Source organism: Topomyia yanbarensis, chromosome 3 (assembly GCF_030247195.1).
Source record: "Topomyia yanbarensis strain Yona2022 chromosome 3, ASM3024719v1, whole genome shotgun sequence".
In the NCBI taxonomy this organism is placed as follows: Eukaryota; Metazoa; Arthropoda; class Insecta; order Diptera; family Culicidae; genus Topomyia; species Topomyia yanbarensis.
The window spans coordinates 128577301-128597645 of NC_080672.1; the positions used below are offsets into that span (position 1 = coordinate 128577301).

The 20345-nt window shown below is 40.9% G+C and overlaps 1 protein-coding gene across 1 annotated transcript in view; it reads right to left on the reverse strand.

Moving 5' to 3' along the window:
• LOC131694340 (retinol dehydrogenase 14-like) overlaps positions 1–19708 on the reverse strand; it is a 73903-nt gene extending 54195 nt beyond the window's left edge. Inside the window, exon 1 of the mRNA XM_058983009.1 lies at positions 19524–19708. The gene's annotated coding sequence lies outside the window, so the exon portion shown is untranslated. The remainder of the gene's footprint in view (positions 1–19523) is intronic.
• Between the last annotated feature and the right edge of the window lie 637 nt (positions 19709–20345).

The following is a 20345-nucleotide window of genomic DNA, read 5'->3' on the forward strand; positions in this document are numbered from 1 at the left end:
GAAACAAAGCTACGTCATTTGTGTACGGCCCCTTACCTGAATAAATAACGGTTCAAATCGCACCTCACTGATCGTTTTACTCCCTGTTATAACTCACATCACTTCTAAGCTGTTAAGCACACGGACGCCAGATTACTTCCGATCCTTGGCGGGCTTTCAGAAGAACCTTTTAAGCCTTAGCTATCACAATATTTTGGCAGTTTTCTTTTGCCCCCTGAGCGCGAATTTTGGGTGTGTCGCGCTACAACATTTCGCCTGCCGTATAACAGCTTTCCTCCCCCTTTGGTAAAATGTTATACTGTTTTTTTTTTTTTTTTTTTTTTTTTTTTTTTTTTTTTTTTTTTTTTTAATCAGTGTATATTAAAATTCATTAAAACTATTTACAGATTATATTCTAAGTTAAACTTCAGTTCATCTATATCTACATCATTATTGCATCTGTTTATGAAGTTCACGTAATTTATTAGTAGTTTGAGGATATTGCTTTTTGCTGTTCTGGACACTCCATTTAGTGTTGGTCTAACTAGATCGGTGAACGTGAAGCTTCTCCAGCCGCCCATCGATGCAGTCGTCATACGCCGTAACATTGTCCAAGCCGCTGCTACTCGTTGACACTCGCTAAATTTATGTTGTATGGTTTCCTGTACAGCGTTGCAGTGTACGCACTGCTCTCCATCTGACCGTCGAATGATGTACATCAGTCGCCGGTGTTCTGTTTTACCGTTTACGAGCAGGAATAAGTCGGTTCTTTGTTGCGACGATAGTCCTCGCGTTTGATGAATGTTTAGCCATATTCGGTTCCAGTCAACGTGCACATTTTCCCGCTCGATTCGTGGTAACTCTGTACTATTTACGTAGAATCTGTGGATAACATCAGCAGTAGGGTTTTGTTGGATTTGCGGGGGCAAGAGTGGGAAATGCTGGCGGATTAGTTTCACATCCGGGCAGTCTGCTGGTACGTTTATAGGATTTGCATTGTCTTGAAAAATGAGTGATTTGTAGAACGGTATGGAGTTGATCTCCTGGATGTGACGGTTTATCAGCAACGCTTTACATTTCAACCCCGGGAGTTGAAGATTGAGTCCCCCCGCTGTTCGATCTCGCGCTAATTGCATCATTGGAACACGCGCTGCCAGCCCGCGCCACAGGAATGTTCCCATCGACGCAGTCAATTTCGCTGTATGTACACTCGACGGGGGAAGAATGGAGGATATGTACCAAATTCTGGAGGTGACGAAAGTGTTTAATAAAATCACCTTTTGCAGAAGTGTCAACGTACGAAGCGAATGTAGCCATAAGAGTCGTGCAAATTTTTCCACCAGGGACTCCCAATTTAGTCTTACCATAAGCCGCACTGAGTTCGCGAATATCACACCTAAAATCTTCACGGTGTTGTTTGTCTGCAACCATGGTACATTCAGCTGGTTCCCATCAATGAGGCCTACATCAATTGACGTCGTCTTTGCCAAATTTAATAGCGCTCCCGATACACGAGAGAAACGAGAGAATATTTCGTGTATCTGCTCTATTTTCCGTACGCATGTAACGATTACACTGATATCATCGGCATATGCTATGATTAAATCGTTTCCGCACACATTTTCAATCTGCTTCAGCAAAGGTACCAAGTATAGTGCGAAAGTGAGCGACGATAAAGGATTGCCTTGAGCAATCGATCGTTGTATAGGGAAAGAGGGTGATAGATGACCGTTGACGATCAGTCGACACGACGTCATTGTAGCAAATCTGGAGAGTAGTGCCACTAACCGGCGATTGATGCCGAGTGCGCACATGTTGTCGAATAGGTACTCACGGTTTACCCGATCGAACGCATGGTCCAGATCGAACGAGATCAGTTTTCCACTTTGCTTTCGTGCGATCAGCTGAGCAATCCTATCTTTTATAGACAGAGTGGCTTGAAAAATATTGCGATCGGAATTCGAGCATTTTTGTACATCTCCTAAAATCTGGTGGTTAGTTACGATTCTCTCAAGCCTCGCTTTGAGGATACGAGACAGCAACTTATAGTCGAAATTTATTAGCGAGATGGGTCTATATGAGCGAGCGGTATCCCCAGTGTTTTTCTTTTTCACTAATACCATAGTAGTTTCTACGAACTCTGTGGGGAAGTTCGACGAAAGGGCCTCGTTTAGTATAAGATTGATCTCACGGTGTATCACGTCGAAAGTTCGTAGATAGAACTCTCTCGGCAAACCGTCAGAGCCCGGCGATTTTCGAGGTGCGCTCGTTTTTATTGCCTCAAGAATCTCGGTTGTTGTGATTTCAACTCATGCTAGCTTCGTTCGCTGCGTCGTTGTCTGGTATCATCCTGGTGCACATAAAATCGTCGTCTCTCACACCTCCTGTATCAACAGCAGTGTACAAATCTTTGTAATATTCTAACATGTGTCTCTCGATATCTTCGGCCTGGTCTATGATTTCATCTCTTTCGTTCCGTACTATATCGATCGTTGTTCTTTTCCTTTTCCTTTCTGCGAGTTGAAACGTGGACATTGGTTCACCGGCGATATGCGTCTCGTTGATACGTACAAACATGTGCGTGAACTCTCGTTGATGTGACAACATTTCCGCTTTCAGACGATTGATGGTTGTCAACATTGTTGGATCTCTATAGTATCCGTCGTACGCTATCCGTAATTGTGTATACAGCCGTTGATGCTCGCGGTGAAAATCGTCATATGCTAATTTTGATTTCCACCGGAAAAAGGATTTTATTTTAGGCTTAGCGTACGACGTCCACCAGCCTATCCACGATTGGAAATTTTGTCGTTGACGAGTCCAATACTGCCATCGAGTTTGGAATTCTTCGATATTCTCTGTGTTTAGGAGGTGAGGACGTAAGGACCAGAAACCACGACCAGGCTCCCGACCGAGGTGGGGAAGACAGAGACGGATGGATACCGCTTTATGGTTTGTAAACGAGCATACATGTGTAGTCGTGCTTCGCAAGTGTTCACAGAGGCCCGAACTTACGTAGAAGCGGTCCAATCTCGACATCGAGTTGTGAGTGATGTAAGTATGCCCGGCTGTTTGTGGGCAAAGTTTTACCCACACGTCGTGGAGTCTCATTTGTTGTACGGACGTTCGTAGAGCTGGGCTAATGTTGTTTCCTGTCGCGTCGCATGTCCTCACCACGCTGTTGAAGTCCCCCGCCAAAACTATGTGCTCGGTCGGGTGCCGAAGGTAATAGGCCAGTGTGTTGTTGAAGAATCTTTCTCTTTCTGCTCGCAAGGCTGTACCGGAGGGAGCGTACACATTGCATAGCGTTGTGTTGTGTATTCGTACGGCTGTTAAACGGCTGTCCAGACTTTTCTCGATGTGAGAAAATCGTATGTGATCTCGGAGGGCGATCGCAGTGCCTCTCCTTGTATGGTCGACATTACAGATCACGTTATATCCAGGCAAAGTAAGTTGGTCGTTTTCTACCTCCTGGAGAAATACGATGTCGAGCTCTAGCGTTCGGACGAGAGTACGGAGAGCATTAAGTTTGGTTGCGTTCGTGATTGTGTTTATATTGATGGTTGCGAGATTATAGCTTGTGAGCTCCATTATAAGGCGTCGTTCTCTTCACCATGTATATCGTCCCCTTCGTCGTTTCGTTGTTTTTTTCCTGGCGGGCGTCGAAGCGATCGTCGGCTACTTGTGGAGGATGTAGATTGATCAGTTTCATTACCATCGTTGGGTGCAGATTTGCGCGGTGTGTCCCCGATGTTGAACGATAGCGGTTGTGGATTTGGAACCTTAAACCTGCTGTCTGCCGGCGGATCGGCCTCTGGACGTCGTGTTGGTTTGCTCGTGTGTAGGAGAGTTTGCGAGACAGATGTCGTACTTTGCTTCAGTTGGTATCCTGATGTGCTCACTGTCACCTGCAGTGGTGTTGGTTTCGAGATCGGTGGTTTGTTTATGGGCTGCTTTTTCATCATCGACGGGGTTGTATTCGGTCTGGCCGGTTGTTTAGCAACGTTCGCGTACGACGCGTTGGCTTGATCAGCGCTATATTTTTGCACCAGAAGCTTCTTGTTTTGAATGCACGAGATGCCATTATGCACAAACTCGGTGCAATGTCGACAGGTTTGTTGCTGTCCATGATAGGACAGGGCCGTGGTTTCTCCGTCAATGGTGACAAATGACGGAATGTTTTTCTTAACCATCATTTTCGCTACTCGGACTCCAGTGGGGATACCGCCAAACGTATATCGTTCATCCCACATGATCTCGTGGAGAGAGTGTATATCACCATATGTGTTTAAGAATTCGATGATTTTCTCGTTCGTTACGTCCTCAGAGAGATCAAACAGCTTCACTTCCACTGCTCCGTCCTCCATCGTGATCCTCAGTTTGTAGATTTTGCCATCGATCTCCGTCTCGTGCTTATCGTCGTGCTCTTCGACGATTTGCTGTGCAAGCGATAGTTGGTTGACCTTAATAAAGGCACACCCGAGGCTTCTGCTTGGCTGTATTCGCACTACTTGTTCTTTTTTCAACTCAAGAGTTGTGCTTACGAAATTGTGTAACTCCTCGTAAGATGGCTTCCGTGGAAGATGCGCATAATCGATGCGGAAAGTGTTTTCGCGACGTCTCATTTCCGCACTACACGCGACGATGCACTTAAACCGAAATCTAGGGCCTCGATGCCCAGAACTTCTTTTATAGCGAAACCGAATATGTCAATAGTCCGTGCACGACTTCCGTAGCTCAGTAATAGCAAAACGTGTCTGCTCGACTCGGAAGTTGAGTGCTAACTGTGTTCGGCGCTCGTTTATTTTACCACCCACTTGTACCCACTGTGTTGGTTTTAGTGTGCTGACAATTCTGTGTGTTGTTTTAATTCCAACTAATCCCAATTTTAACAAATAACAATTACAAATTAATTTATAATATACATTTTATACTACTAACCCTACTAAAAATTAACCCTTCCGTGATTAAAGCTCGTCTACAAAACTTTTTGCGTCGAACAAGTAAGTTTTTCCACCACCTCAAGCATAATTCGAAGCGGACAAGCCTCTTGGTATACTGCTACTTATCAGGAACAAATATACTCTGATGGAGGGTGTCAATAGTTTCTTTTGAGCATTATACTCAAGCTTACCTTCAAATTTAACCGGCATATGAAAGCTGAAATGAATACTTTTCATTTCGATGACTATAGATATGCTCTCATACCACGATATCAAGATAAGTTTAGTTTTGCCCCTAAGGCCCCAGTAAAGCAGCACATTTTGTGCTTTTAAAAAAATAAATCAAATCGGTTCAGTCATAGCAGAGATAATTACATGACATTATTTTGAACAAATATATATATATCATACCAATTCATCGACCTGAGTCGATTGGTAGACATGACCAGCACGTATATATATTAGAGTGGGACACGGTTATATGAAAAAAATAAAATTCTGCTCCGAGTAACTTTTTAGGTCCCATTTGGCTCCCAGAACAACTCTGCAAATTTTGAGCTCGATCGGTGACACTATATTTTTGCGCCCACGGTTTAAAGTTTACATGAGATTTCGTATGGGGAAATCATCTTTTGCAAAATAAATCTTCCAAAAGTCGCCCGTTACCTCCTAAAAATAAATAGATGTCTGATCTTTGTAGGAAATTTGTCAAGGAATTAAAGCCTCGAAGACTGTGAAACGATTTGACGCTCGTGAAAAAAGTTATTAAGCAAAAAACGCCTGATGCTCTGAAGATTGTTGAAAATTTCAATTTTCATAGCATCACTGCTACTGATGGTCGAATTATATACAAAAAATTTTAACTTTCACTTATTATGTACAAAAAAGCCTCAATTTATCCTTCAAAACTCTTGTGAAGTGACCAAACGGTACAGATAATTGATTTCAACACACCAAGAGAAGATCAAAACAAAATTGTATATATTTGGACAACCAACAGCAGTGGTGCTAGAAAAAATGAATGTTTAATCAATCGTCAGATCATCGATCGCTTTCTGCTTAATTACTTTTTTCTCGAGCATCAGATCGTTTCGTGGTCTTCGAGACTTTGTTTCTTTGTTAAATTTTCTGTAAAAGCCACATATTGATTTATTTTTAGGAAGCAATGGGCTACTTCTGGAGGAATTGTTTTGTGAAAGTTAACTTTCCCATACAAAATCCCATGTAAACTTTAAACAGTGGGCGCAAAAATATAGTTTCAGATATCGAGCTAAGAATTTGCACAGTTGTTCTAGGACCGAAATGGTACCTAAAAAGTTGCTCGGAGCAGGAATCTAATGTTTGTCCCACCCTAATATATATAGCACTAGGTCATGGAGTATATCTTTGTATATCATCGACTGATACACTCAATGCTTAGCAACCGATATCTGCGGGAATCGTTTAGCAAGTATAGATTAGCCAACTGAGTGTACCATAAAGTACTGCCACAACTTGTATTAAATCTTTTCGCCGATGGCTGTTTAAGGAAGCCTCATAAGCCTGCATTTTCGAAATACCGTTTCACTATCTTATAATAAACACCGGTAACCCATTTTTTTATTTGATGTAGCAAACTTTGTGTGTTGTTGTAAAGAGGTGCGTTCATTAGAGTGGTTCGTCATATGCCATTTTCTAGTATCGCGACTGTTGTTCCTTTTGTGGACTGTGCAAATTTTTGGGGCTGTGGATTACTTCCCGGATTTCTGCATTGCGTTCCAGGTTCAATTGAGAATGCCATCGTTTGAAAAAGTTTCATGAAAATTAATTAAAATCTACCAAAGCCCCGCATACATTGACGGATTTTCAAGCAGATTGTGTAAAAGGCAGCGAACAAATCGATCGATCTGAAACACAACTAATAATAAGGCTCTAAAGACAACAACATTTATTGAAGGAATGATCGCATACGTTGACCGATTTTTAGCCCTTTTCCCCCTTTAAGGCTTCACTGAAAATAGTCATAGGTTATTCCTCCAAAGAAAAGGTTTTCTGTCTAGAGGTCCAAAGATGATGTCTTTAAGTTAAACATCAAACAATGAGATAATGATATTTAGCACTGGATAAATTATTTCTTCAGCTACATTCGACTTTTGCCGATTTGAACTTTAAACACGTTTTTCTCGAAATCAATATATTGTCTCTTAGTACGACACCGACCAATTGAAACGTTTTCAAATGAGGTTGAACGCAGTTTTGAAAATTTATGTTTTAACCCATTCATGCCCATGTTGTTTGTGGACAACAACGTTTTTAAACAGCTATAACTTTTGATTGAGGCAAGATTTGCTCACAAATACAAATAACGCTAATAAATGTGACCATTGCCTTTCATTCGAGTATTAACAGTTACAAGGATCAGCTCTAGAACTGAAGTTATTGCAATTAGTCTGATTGAACTCCGATGGAGCAGTGCTGCCAGGGACCGTTTACGTTGACGACGGAAAATGAATTTTTCATAAAACTTCGTTATGTTGCAATATTAGTGAAAACTGATAAAACTTATCAATTTAGACTATTTTTGGCTACGTTTTCCACGCAGTTGGTCTATTGTAAATATTCTAGGAGAATTGCAGTGAGCATTGGAAGGTAAAAATTGAGCAGCTTCTAGCACTGCAATGAAAGCACCTACCTTTATGAAAAAAGGGTTTTCGAGTTTCTTGACCCCACTGTTTTAAAGGAAAAATAGTTTTGAAACCCTACATGCACTAGAAAAAAGTTGGGCATGAAAGGGTTAAGATAAACGCATTTAAAGTTTTGAGAACACTTTCGATGAATTGTTCTTGGTAGAATGTCAATAGTTTGTAACAATTACATAGAATTATGGATTTTGGACATCACGGATTCCGGTTCTGAAGTCAGTGTACGTTTCCGAATTTTAAAATAGTTTAAAATGGTTTTCAATATTTTCGATAAGACTTAGATTAGATTAATTAACTAGAACCCCGAAAATTGACAAGCAGAAATAAAATATAATTTCGGTTTTTTCAGGTTAAAACTCATCAACCGCATGCAATTTCTTATCAAATTTAGATCGAAGAATTTCGAAAAAAAAGAGTTTAATACCTGCTAACACTAGCATTATAAGCTGGTGTTTGAATAGAGGTCGATATAATTTCGGCGAACCGTGCAATCACATTTCTACCTAGATTCTAATTCTCTGTTCTCCGTTCGCTATTCGCAAATGCCCACATTCACTCCACCGAATGTTACGATTCAATCAGTTTACAATATCATTGAAGATAACTGAAAGAGCAAAGTGCATACTGATGCTTATTCCCTAAATTGACGCATTTGCGGAAAACACAAATCATTATTGAACGTCGTTTTCAGCTACCGACGATCTTCTGAAAGATTCAATCAATTCAATCAGACCGTAACAGTAATTACGATGAGCTCGCACCTATTCGGCGAAAGCCTTCAAGTTATTCGTTCGACCTACTGGTCTTCTAGTGATCGCTTCCGGAGACTTAGCAACAAACGTATTTTTTCTGCTCCAACGCTAGACAGGTGTAATGGTTGGTACCGTCATGGAATGTTTGTGCATGAGAGAATGAGTTTACATATTTGATCACGTGGCTGTAAGCGATTATGTTGCCGTATGGTCAGTGACGTCTACGGTGCAGAGTGAAATTAAATACGTTATCCGTGTACGTCATACTTCTTAAAGGCTAACCAGAATGTTTCGCCAGAGCGTCAAAACCCCAATTGAAAAGCATGAATTGCTTTCTGCTTTGGGCGAGCGATGCAAAGTTGTCACGATATCTTCGAAACGTTTTTACGAAGTGGGACTGACGCTGCGACAATGGCGAAACGATCTTTATGACACTATATAGGGTAGATGTTCTCATATTCATCTCATTTAAGAATGACTAACGATATCATTATCTTTATTTTGTTCCTAAAACATACAAAACAAAACTTTCTTGAAAAATACAAGTTTTCTGTGTATGGTCAAAGCGAAAATTTGACTTGAACGCCTGGCTGCTTATCCTAGCATTCGATGAACAGAGATAGCAACGCTGACCAAACTAAAGCTCATATTGGTAATATGAATAGATGAATCTAAATTTCAAAATTCAACTTCAACTAGAATACATTTAAGTCTTTTATGATTCGTATAGGATTTAAAGGCGTGGACTATATTGTTAATATATAATATTTGACTACAGTCGTTTGAAATTATGTCACATTTTCGTGACGCGGATCTCTTAGTGAGGACCGCATAGTTTTTTTTATTCCGATTATAGAGGTTTCAACCTTAAGGTCATTCGCCTCGTCGGGTTAGAAAAATCTCTATCCCTTTATGCGGGGTTGGGATTCAAGCCCAGAAGAGACAATCGATTTACCAACTACACTATGCCCGCCCCCGATGGATCATATAATTGATAAATAGTTGATAAATTCGTCAAGTTAGTCGCTATTTATTATGTACATTTTGGGTACTGAATAGAATGACGTGAAAATACGTAGTTTAGAAACCGCCAGCGTCGGAGGTTTAGCATCTTCGACGAATTTTACAGCGTAAAACGGAACATCTTCGGTAAAATATTTTTTTGATTAATCCTTGCAGATGGATGCATTAATATTTCAAACGAATATTTCGAGAATTTTATTGCAAACAACCTGGTTAAAGACATGAATGCTCCATGTGTTCAGGGTATTATGTTAGGGTACATTCTAGATGGGACATTTTGTGCCCTCCATCCAATCCTCCGTTAAAATCTCCTGCTTCCAGATCTTCAAAATAATCCAGTGTACTACTCCAGCCAAAACATCTCCTCGATATTTCAGCAGCTCACATGACAGCTGATAATTGCCAGCGGTTTTATCATTCTTCAAACATCCTTTCTTCTCATGAATCTTAGGCAGATTCGGTGCTGGGAATCTGTCCTCAACTTCGCGTGTCTCCAGGCGGATTCCGGTGATACTCTTGTCATCTACTGCATTGCTATTTAGGCGTTCGTCATAATACACTTATCTATCACCTCGCTATCGGTCGTGTTTTCTTTAGTGTTTATACACATATCCTCTTGTAGCACGTGGGTTTTGCACGAGCAGAACCGTAGTAATCCTATTTTACGTGAGGGGGCACAATTTCTTGCTATTGAATTTAACGCATATTTAAACTTTTTATGTTGCAATGACATTCAATTAGCAAGAGACTGGAAGACAAGAAGTATTTTTTTAATATTAAGAGCCATAGTACTCAAGGAAGAGCGAAACGGTCCTGACTCCTGCAATAGAAGACAAAGGATTAAGTCTTTAGGAAGCTCTAATCTTGCTCATAAGTCCCTATTTCACGCTATTCCAAAGATTATTCCTTCACCGTTTCGTTCGCTACAGCACAAAATTGACTCACTCTTAGTCGTTAATAAAAAGGGAAAGAAAGAGAATCATTGCTAGAAGATCCAACTCTTGATCAGCAGCTACTAAGCGATTTGGTCTTCAATATCGACGAAGCGATTGCGCTGTATCGTGACATGGACCCAATGTCGCACCCCAGGATCCCGAAACTGCAGTATTCTTTTAATTTGACATGTGAAGTTCAGATCATGAATGCTGACGTTCTTCCGATGCACCTGGAATTTGTGCAGAACATGAAAGATCTGCAGCTAATGGTATTCTAGGCTACAGTGGTGTCCGGAAGATGATTAGGATACCGACTTACACGTAGAGACGACCTGCCTCAAAATCACCTGGAAAGGCAAGTACCTCCATGGGAGAGTAGGATCTCGAATAAACGTGCCACTATTGAAAGGCTATTGGCGTGCAGAGACGGCAAAAGATCGGCGAAATTTTGCCGTCATGCGCCTACGATCATTGCACTTACTGAGCTCACCTGCTGACTGAAAAACTCGACACACTAGAACAGCAACACAGTGTCTTATTAAAACGGCTGAGGCGATACACTTGTACGACTAAATCAAACACGAGAAGCCCGAAGCGAAGGCCTACCGGATAACGGCGATGTCACTAACTTTTGGGTCACTATTTGGGAGACCCCCGTACAACATCGCGAAGGGCAACCGCGGCTATGGCGCAAGGAGGAATGGTCAGGTTAAGATATTGACGAGATGCCGACTTTTGGTACATGAAGCTGACCGTTGTACATCCCACGATGGCTGCACTTTCAACAGGGCATTACGCCAACCATGGTTATTACCGGATTCAATCACCCGTGGTACTACAATTCTTCTTCCTAAGGACAGCAACACGTCCAACCCATCCAAGTACAGACCAAGTCCGCATTAGACCAGGAGCACCTTCATCACCACATACATATGGACCCACTGTAAGCAGAATAGCATCCTGACAGAGGAGCAGAAGGGATGCAAGAAAAACACAATGAATGTATAAATCAAGCCATCATCGATGCAATTATTGTTGAAGAAGTTGTATGTTACCAACGGAACCTTAGTTTGGCCTTAATCGATTACAAGAAAGCATACGTGGTGTGTTTTCCTCATCAAAGTATTGGAGATGTATAAAGCTAATCCTGTAGCCGTGAGGTTTTTGCAGCAGGCGTTGGAGAGGAAAACGACGACTTTACAGCTCAGAAGTGGGAAACACGTGTTGCAGTCTAAAACGTTCAGTAGGATACGCAATCGAAACGGGCATGGCTATCAGATAAAGTATGAAGAAAGCTCACCGGAAGAGAATACCCATACCTTCCACATGGACGATTTCAAGATCTATGATGACTCGACAAAACGGCTGGGTGTAGTCATCAAACTAGTCGAAAAGATAAATGACGACGTCGCACAGTGGCGGGTCTTCAAACAAAAGTCGGACAAAACCTCAAATGTTACCTAATTTGGCTGAAAATCACAATTTAAGCTAATTTTGAGGTGCTGAGCTCATTTTTGATGTCAAAAGTCGTAAAATATTAAATGCATTTTTCCATACAGTGTCATTGAACCTTTCTTATAACTATGATCCCGTTTTCATGATAGGTTTTCCGTTACGGTTCACCAATGTCAGCAATATCATAAAAAATGAAGAACACTACTTTAAATCCATTGTATAACGTGTTGGTTTACTGTAGATTGTCTAACTATTTTACACAAAACACCATGTGCCTCCATATCACCAACAAATCTTCAAAATCTCCTTAAACCTTTTTGCGCACCTAGGCGCAGAACGAGACCATGATATTCGAAAAGGAGAGGTTATTTCCCATAGAATGTATACTATGTGACCGTTCCGAAATGATTCCGAAATTTGTACGGAATACATTAGTGAAAAAAGTATTTTTGATTTGACCACCTCAAACATATTTAAACGAAAAAGTCATAGTTCCAAGCAAATTTACCTAATGTTTTTTATTAACTAACCAAGTTCTTTCGTTCCTCTACACAATGAAACTAGTTGTGCTAAAATCGGACCAAAATCAGAAGAGCAACATGCATTTGAAGTGAAGTGGTTTCGGAAATGAAAATTATTAAAAAGTCCAGACTTTGCTACGTTTAAACTCATGTTAAAAATCGTGTTCTTATCCAATAATCATAAAATTTTGAATATACATTATTCAATACATGAGAAATTTAGGAAAAATATAAAATATCAATATTTCAATAACAATTTTTTGACGTTTTGGCCACTGTGCGTCGGCATGGCGTTTGGCCTAGAGAAATTCCGATCTGTTCAGCTACTACCAGGGCGATTAGTCGACACTGGAGGCTGCGAGATCGACGAAAGCGTGATGATTTGGGACGTGGTTAATTTTCCTGAATACGGGAAATAAGAAGAGCAATCAACACGTTTGCTGTCCCCGCGTTGACCTACAGTTTCGGTGTCATCAAAATGGAACCGGATTGACCTGGAATATCTTGAGAGTAAATTGAGGAAGGTGTTTAGACAAGTGGGAATACGTCATCCGCAGTTGGCGCTGGAGAGATTCACATTGCCAAGTGACAAGGAGTAGTCGACATTCAGGCACTATGCTTAGCGCAGGTGCTACAACTGCGAGAATACTTTGTGGAAAGTGCGAACCGACATGGACAATATCAAGCAGCAACTACTGCGCACTTCACCTAGCGTAAGCGAACCACAACCTTAACTGCAATCTGCAGACTGCGTAGAAAGCAGTAGTGGAAGCAGAAAGCACGGTGCCCACTAGAGTGACAAGAATAAAATAACCCAACCCCCTTCGGACCATCTCTTTCGATTCTTCGTCCTACTGGGAGTGATTTTAATGAAGCTATGCCTGAGCCAGTTTTGCATGAGACCTAACAGCACATGATATCAGTAGTCGATTTCCACGAACTTTTACTTTGTGAAATACTGGTTGGGATTAGCAAAATAGAATATTTAAAAGAATTTGAGAACATACTATGCATCATTATTTAACTAACAAATTTTAGTTCTACACTTCACCACCAAGAGGGCGCCAACGATAACTACTTAGTGGAAAGAGATAGAAATTAGGTGTCTTCTACAAAATTGTAGAACAAATCTTTTCCAGTAATTCTTGGTAACATGTCTATATTACATCTGTCTTCTTTTAAAATTTAGTGTTGGCGCTCTCTTTGCGGTGAAATATGTAACTGAAATTTTGTTGTCAAAAAATGACTCATATCATGCACTAAAATAATTCCAAACATACTTTTCAGTTGAACCCAACTATTATTGAGCAAACAATAAAGTTCGTAGGAATCAACTAATGATTCACCACCTTGTGCTGTTAGGTCCCATGCAAAACTGACTCAGACAGCATTTCATAAATGGTTAATAATTTCTTCTAAAGAATTTAAACTGATTGGCAGTGTTCGACAAAGTTATAGGTAAAAAAAAATCTTTCTAATTTTCACTTGCAGTGATAAAGTGATTTATACAGCCACCAAGCGGTGAAAATGAAACCACAAACAAATTCGTTGCGTGATTGAATATTATTAAAAAACATAAGCAGTGCTCCTTATAGTCGGCTATCCGGGGTTCAAGTTGCTTATCTTGCTAATCGTAATAATACAACAAATGATAAATTTCCCAAATTCTCGGCAGCCGGCTGCCCAGAGCAATTATTACATGATAACGCTATTGGAACATTTACTAACAACTCTCCCCTTACCGTGATACATGTGGAGATGCAGAAGATTCCTCGGTCTCTAGTAGCAACATGTATCGGACTAACATTCCTTCCTTTCCCAGAAGATCTGCATTCGGACGTAGCCGGCGTCGGTATTGATCAGCGCGCAGGTATCAGAATAGATTGTACAATGTGGCTCATCATATTTTTTTTGTTAGAGACGGACCACTGCGACCAATATTTAGATCTATTGTGGTATGCCCCTTCCTTAATCTAAGTGTACTTTCAACTATGACATATCACTATTGATGAATGATTGTCTTTATTGAAATACACACTCTACCCAACTAGGCACTACACTTCGGATGAAGTTTATTACCTGTTTGGGATTTGCAGTCCAAATATCAAAAGGCTCCAGTGTTCCTTTACCGATGACTCTAAGTCTGAGTTGCATCAGTGCACTGCATTCGCAGAGCAAATGCTGTGATGTTTCACTTTCTGATCCGCAGATGCGGCATATATCGTTTGTAAGTTTACCAATCTTCATAAGATGATATTTACTCGGACAGTGTCCTGTAACTAGTCCTGTGATGATGCATAGTTCTTTTTTATTTAATCTAAGCAACTCCAGGCTTTTTTATCGTTAGGTGAAATAAATTTCTTTGATTGTCGCAGTCCAGTTATGGTACTCCAATTGTTGTTTATAGCTGTGATCTCCCACTTTTTCAGCTCCATTTTAAGGGCACACGATGAGACTCCACAGAATGGTTCTGGTCCGATAAAATTAGTGGAAGACCCTCTTCTTGCTAAATCATCGGCTTTTTCATTCCCTGCAACTCCACAATGTCCTGGAACCCAGTACAAATTGACCTAATTTTTCTCCGCCAATTGTCGGAGTGCAAGGATGCACTCCCATACTAGTTTTGAGCGACATGTAGCAGCCCTTAGGGCATTTAGTGCTGTCGGCCACTATCCCATGGGAATACTAGTGTTTATTCCTGGTCCTGTAACACCAGATCCCGTCAAATGGTTCATTTTAGACCCATCTGTGTAGAAAATTACTGAGCCTGGACGGAGAATAGGGCCACCTTGTTCCCAGGTTGACCGTTCAGACTCATTAATTTTGTAGGGAGTTTCAAAGTTCGGCATTACCTGTAGCCAATCTTCGTTTGTAATGACAAGGTTATTTATAGGGAAATCTTTTAGAACCGCAAGATGTCCTGTTAAGTCTCCAGATAATAATTGTTTATGACGAGTTATTTTCAATGCGCTTTTTACTGCTTCTAATTTTATCGTCTGATGAAGCGGAAGGAGGTGCAGCATTGCATCTAGTGCCTTCGATGGAGTACTTCGCATGACACCGGTTATCGCTCCACAAGCAAGCCTTTGAAGTTTACCTAGCTTTTTTTGAATTGATGTCTCTTTTGTTTTAGGCCACCAAACTAGCGAGGCATATGTTATTCTTGGTTTGACAATTGTGGAGTATAACCTGTGAACCATACTAGGTCTGAGACCCCATTTTTTACCGAATGTTCTACTGCACACCCAAAGAGCACTAGTTGCCTTGCTTATAACCTGCTCAATGTGTGCATTCTAGTTTAGTTTTTTATCTACTATCAATCCCAGATACTTTACCTCAGAGGACAATTCAATTACTGTTCCGTTGAGCAAAAGTGTTGATAAAGAATATTTCCTTTTTCGAGTAAATGGGATTATGATTGTTTTGGAGGGATTTATGTTCAGGCTCTCCTTTTTACACCACTTCAAAGTGAAGTTTAATGCAGATTGCATTCTATTTGAGATAACAGTGTCAAATTTTCCCCTCACGAGGATTACAACATCATCTGCAAATCCAATCACTTCGTATCCCATTTCAGTTAATGATTTCAATAGTTCGTCTACATCCAATGACCACAATAAGGGCGATAGAACTCCGCCTTGAGGGCATCCCTTATTTGTTTTCATAGTTAGTGTCGTGTTTCCAAGCGTGCTAGTTACTTCACGTTTTATAAGCATCGAGTTGATCCAATTTATTGTGTAGATATCGAACCCATGTTTCCTCATAGCATTCCGCATTGAGCTATGAGATGCATTGTCGAAAGCTCCTTCTATGTCGAGAAAGGCAGCCAGTGAAATTTCTTTTGTTACGATAGAATTCTCCAGTTTTCCGACCAGCATGTGTAGCGCATCTACTGTTGATTTGTTATTTCGATATGCGAATTGAAACTTGCTCAGTGGAGATTGTTTCAAATATTCTGATTTAATGTGTAGGTCCATCATTTTCTCCATTATTTTTAGAAATGTGGAGGTCAAGCTGATCAAGCTCATCGTGTTATTCCCAAGCGTGTTGTTCCAATGAACATTTTGCAACCTAATTTGGTTCTGGTCAATAACGGAGTAGCAACTACGGGTGATCTCTTATGCTTATGCTTTGCAGTGTTCGACAAAGTTGTAGGTAAAAAATATCTTTCTAATTTTCACTTGCAGTGATAAAGTGATTTATACAGTGCCACCAAGCGGTGAAAATGCAACTTAGTACGCTGATTCCACGTATATTGCCGAAAAATCCCATGCAAACTTCTAACACGTTGGTCTAGTAGCTAGACTCGTCCGATTTGGATAAAAGACTCCTGATGGGACTAGGAATCGACTCAGGATGAGCCGACTGAGTTTTCAAAAAATTGAGACTGCGCAGTCTGGTGCCCACCCCCACCAGTTGGAGCAGCCGTACATCGACAAGGCTGCATCGAACCTGTGGCTAAAACAAGATAAATTTACTGATAGCCATCCAGGACAGGATAATGCCGACGAGGAATTGCAGGAGGTATGTTTGCCACCAAGACGTCAAGGATATATTCTGGATGTTTTAGTTGCCGCACAAGACCATCGAACTCATTATGTCAGGTTGCTGCGTACTAGCTAACTCAGCTTACACCGAGCGTCACAATAGAGTTGCATTTTGCACCAACAATTGGCGCTGGAACTTGGTCTTTTGGAAAAGATTGTGCCGAACTACCGTTATCTGCTGCGATATATCGCCCGCTGGGTAGTAAATCGCCAACACATACATGCACAAGATCGCATTATTTTGTGATAATTTGCTGCGGTGAAATTTCGGTCCGTTACTAATTCACACAGTATAAACTATACAAATAGATCACTTTATTGTTTTTTATTATTCCTTAATTTCTTTCCTTATTCCTTCCATCTTTCTTTTAAACTATTTAAATGTGAGAAAGTATGTAAGTATGAGGTGCGTCGGAAAACGCGTGGGGGGCAAAGCCCCCTCTTGTCCCTTAGGTTGCTACGGCTCTGGCACGAGCGATTCATCTTCTTGAAGAATTTTCGTAACTCGGAACAGAGGCTCCAGCGCCTCGTTATCACGATCTTCCTGTAGGCGATTTTTGAGTCGTAATACCGAGTTTTGTCTATTACGCGCTTTTCTGTATCGTTTCTCGTTCGCTCTCGTATGGTCTCCTATCGCCATTACTTCATTCAACTGACTGTTGGCACTCGCCGTCAAACCAGTCGATTCCTCCATTCGAAGCTCTCGCACTAAGTGCAGCCTATGCAGTACTACCTATGGCGGTTCGTATGTTGCCAACCGTTCCCAAGAGTAGCCGCACCTAGTTGTTCTTCTGTTTGTATCGCTGTCTCTAGCTGCTGCGCATATTTTTCGGCATCACGATAGTCTCATAACTATTCACTGGAGTGCCTCGGCGTCCGTGCTCGACGAGTATTGTACACCGTCGATATTTTTGAGCCCATGGAAACTGCTACTCGATAGTGGTCCAAATCTATATTCGTACGGTGGGTACGAACATTTGTGATGCCGGAAAAAAAAATTCAATTGATTGAAACGTGGTTGATTGGGTTCCCAGTTTATTGATCAGACGATCTCCAGGCGATTATGTGGATACCTTTGTGGGGGATGAAAGCACTTCGGACTACCATTCCTGGGAAGGCTGCGAAGTTCACAGATCGTTGGTCATTGTCATTTATATTTGTGTGCAACTGTCCGGTGCCATCACCGGTTTATACAATGCTTCCCGACTTATCTTGGCGTTCTTGTCGCCGATGATGACCGTGAGCAGCTGTCATAGACACGCTCCAGCTGCACATAAAATGCATCTCTCTCGTCGTCGGGTCTCGCTTCGTGAGGGCAGTGTACATTGATAGTGCTTTAGTTAAAGAAATTGTCTTTGATAAACGCTACGCACACTCCAGCTCGTTAGTTGTGTCGTCGCTCGATGCCGCAAAGCAAAAATCCTTCGAATTTGCGAGTTATCAGCTCGGCCTGTTCTTCCTGATTGTTCGTAACGTGGTGTTTTTGGGCCACTAGTTGGGCTTGATTTAACCTGTCTCGTAGTCCGCCACCTCCGCCACATAACTAACACCAGATAAAGGTATTTAGTTTTGCCTACGGTAGGCTTATAGTCACCATGCTTGTTCAAACCTTCTCATTTCGCTACTACTGCAGGAGGTGGTAGTACCCAGTCGATAAATGGACGCGTCAACATTTTTGAAAAATCTACGATTTTCGTCAAAACCCCCTCTAAATTAAATTCCTGACCACGTCACTGAATAAAGTAAAGGTTTCGATACAGCTAATGATTGCTTCAGGCCAATCAAAATTATTTCATATTCTCTTGACGAACAAAATAGATAAATTTTTAGTTGTGTGTTCAGTTTGTTTACTACCCTCAACTATTTCAGCCAATTTAAAAGCTAAATCAATCTTTATTATCAGCGATAACGGAGTAGCAGCCAAACGTGTCGCACAAGCTCAAGCTCAAAAGCTAAATCAATCTTTTGAAGTAGACTACTTCTAACGTTTCAATACTGGGGTCCTGTTACTAAAAAATTTCCCAGTTTTTAAATGTGAATAACTTCCGTTTTACTGAATACAACCGTAACCTTTTTACGCTATCTGAACAGAAATTCGCGCACGTATTTTGTATTCAATTTTGCAAAATTTGCAACTATTATATATAAAACAAAAACTGATTTTCAGAAATAAAAATCTAAAACGGCGGGGGAAGTTCGATATTTGCAAGCCTATTTCACACAGAGCCGTCAAAAGCGAGCATCTGAGCGTTTCATAACTTCACTTTTTCGTTCCGGATAAACCTCTGTTATCCCAGAGTTTCATACATATGAAACTTAAGAACAACCTCCTGAGGACAGTCAGAAATTGTTTCCAGTTTTTGTCATGATTTGATTGTTTGTTTTCGACTCGAAAAGTATTCTTTTTCGACCGAAAACTAAAAAAAAATTATATCTATCTTTATAAACTAAAGTAGCCTTTTGGAAATAAGGTATTAACATCTAAAATCTGAAAAGTTTCGTTATTACTTCACTGTAACCTGTATATGGAACTTTTATTATATTGACTATTTCTGTCTAATACTGACTGTTTCTTGAAAAGTACTCCACTTAGCATTATTTTTCGATGATACATGAAAAATATCACATACTGTATTTTACAATTTCAAGGAACTTTAAACTTTTGGGCACATTATGTAGGTACTTACTATACTTAGTGGCCTTGCATCTTGTCTGCTTTTCACGCAAGATGATCAACCAGTAGAATTCAATCAGTGACGGGATATTCTCCAACAAGCTCAAATCGACCACCCGTGCTGAGGAAGACACTTGCACTATGTCCGAAATCAGTGTAACAAAATATATCAATACAATATCAATACGACCAGTTCGAGTGCCTACGGCAGACTAAAAGCTGGGAAGCGAAACCAAACGCAAATCTTCAACCAACATTACCACCGGCATCTCCACGCTGGATCGGCGATGGTATGCACGATTTAAACTTGAACGTAAACACCATGACGATCGACCCAGAGATTTTTTCGATGCAACCTGCATATGGAACTTCGAGTCCAACACCTGTAGGTCGATGTGCTTCCTAGCAAATTTCCGCAGGCACATTCATTTACTGTCTGAACAAAGAAATCATGACGGATGGGCATACATATGGAACAATGGATCTTCCACGTCCCCCACACATTAGCTCGTGCGAACGCGGAGACGATGGCGAGCAACAAAAGACACGTTGCGATTCCTATCCTCCATACGGTAAAGATTGCGTAATCATTGTTAACGTTGCTGTGCTGGATCCGCTCGGTAGGCATGTGAGGGGAAAGTGAGCATCAATGGCAGCAAAACAAACGAAAAAACAGGTTTATTTTTCACTTTACTGACGACCGATATCGTGAGGGAGCGGTCGAGAGACTTCAACAACAATGGGAAAGGGAACCCGTAGGAATTCCGCTGATACGTGATGCGAAATGTGTGAACTATTCGTTCGTTTGAAGAAAAAAGAAAATGACACGTAGTAA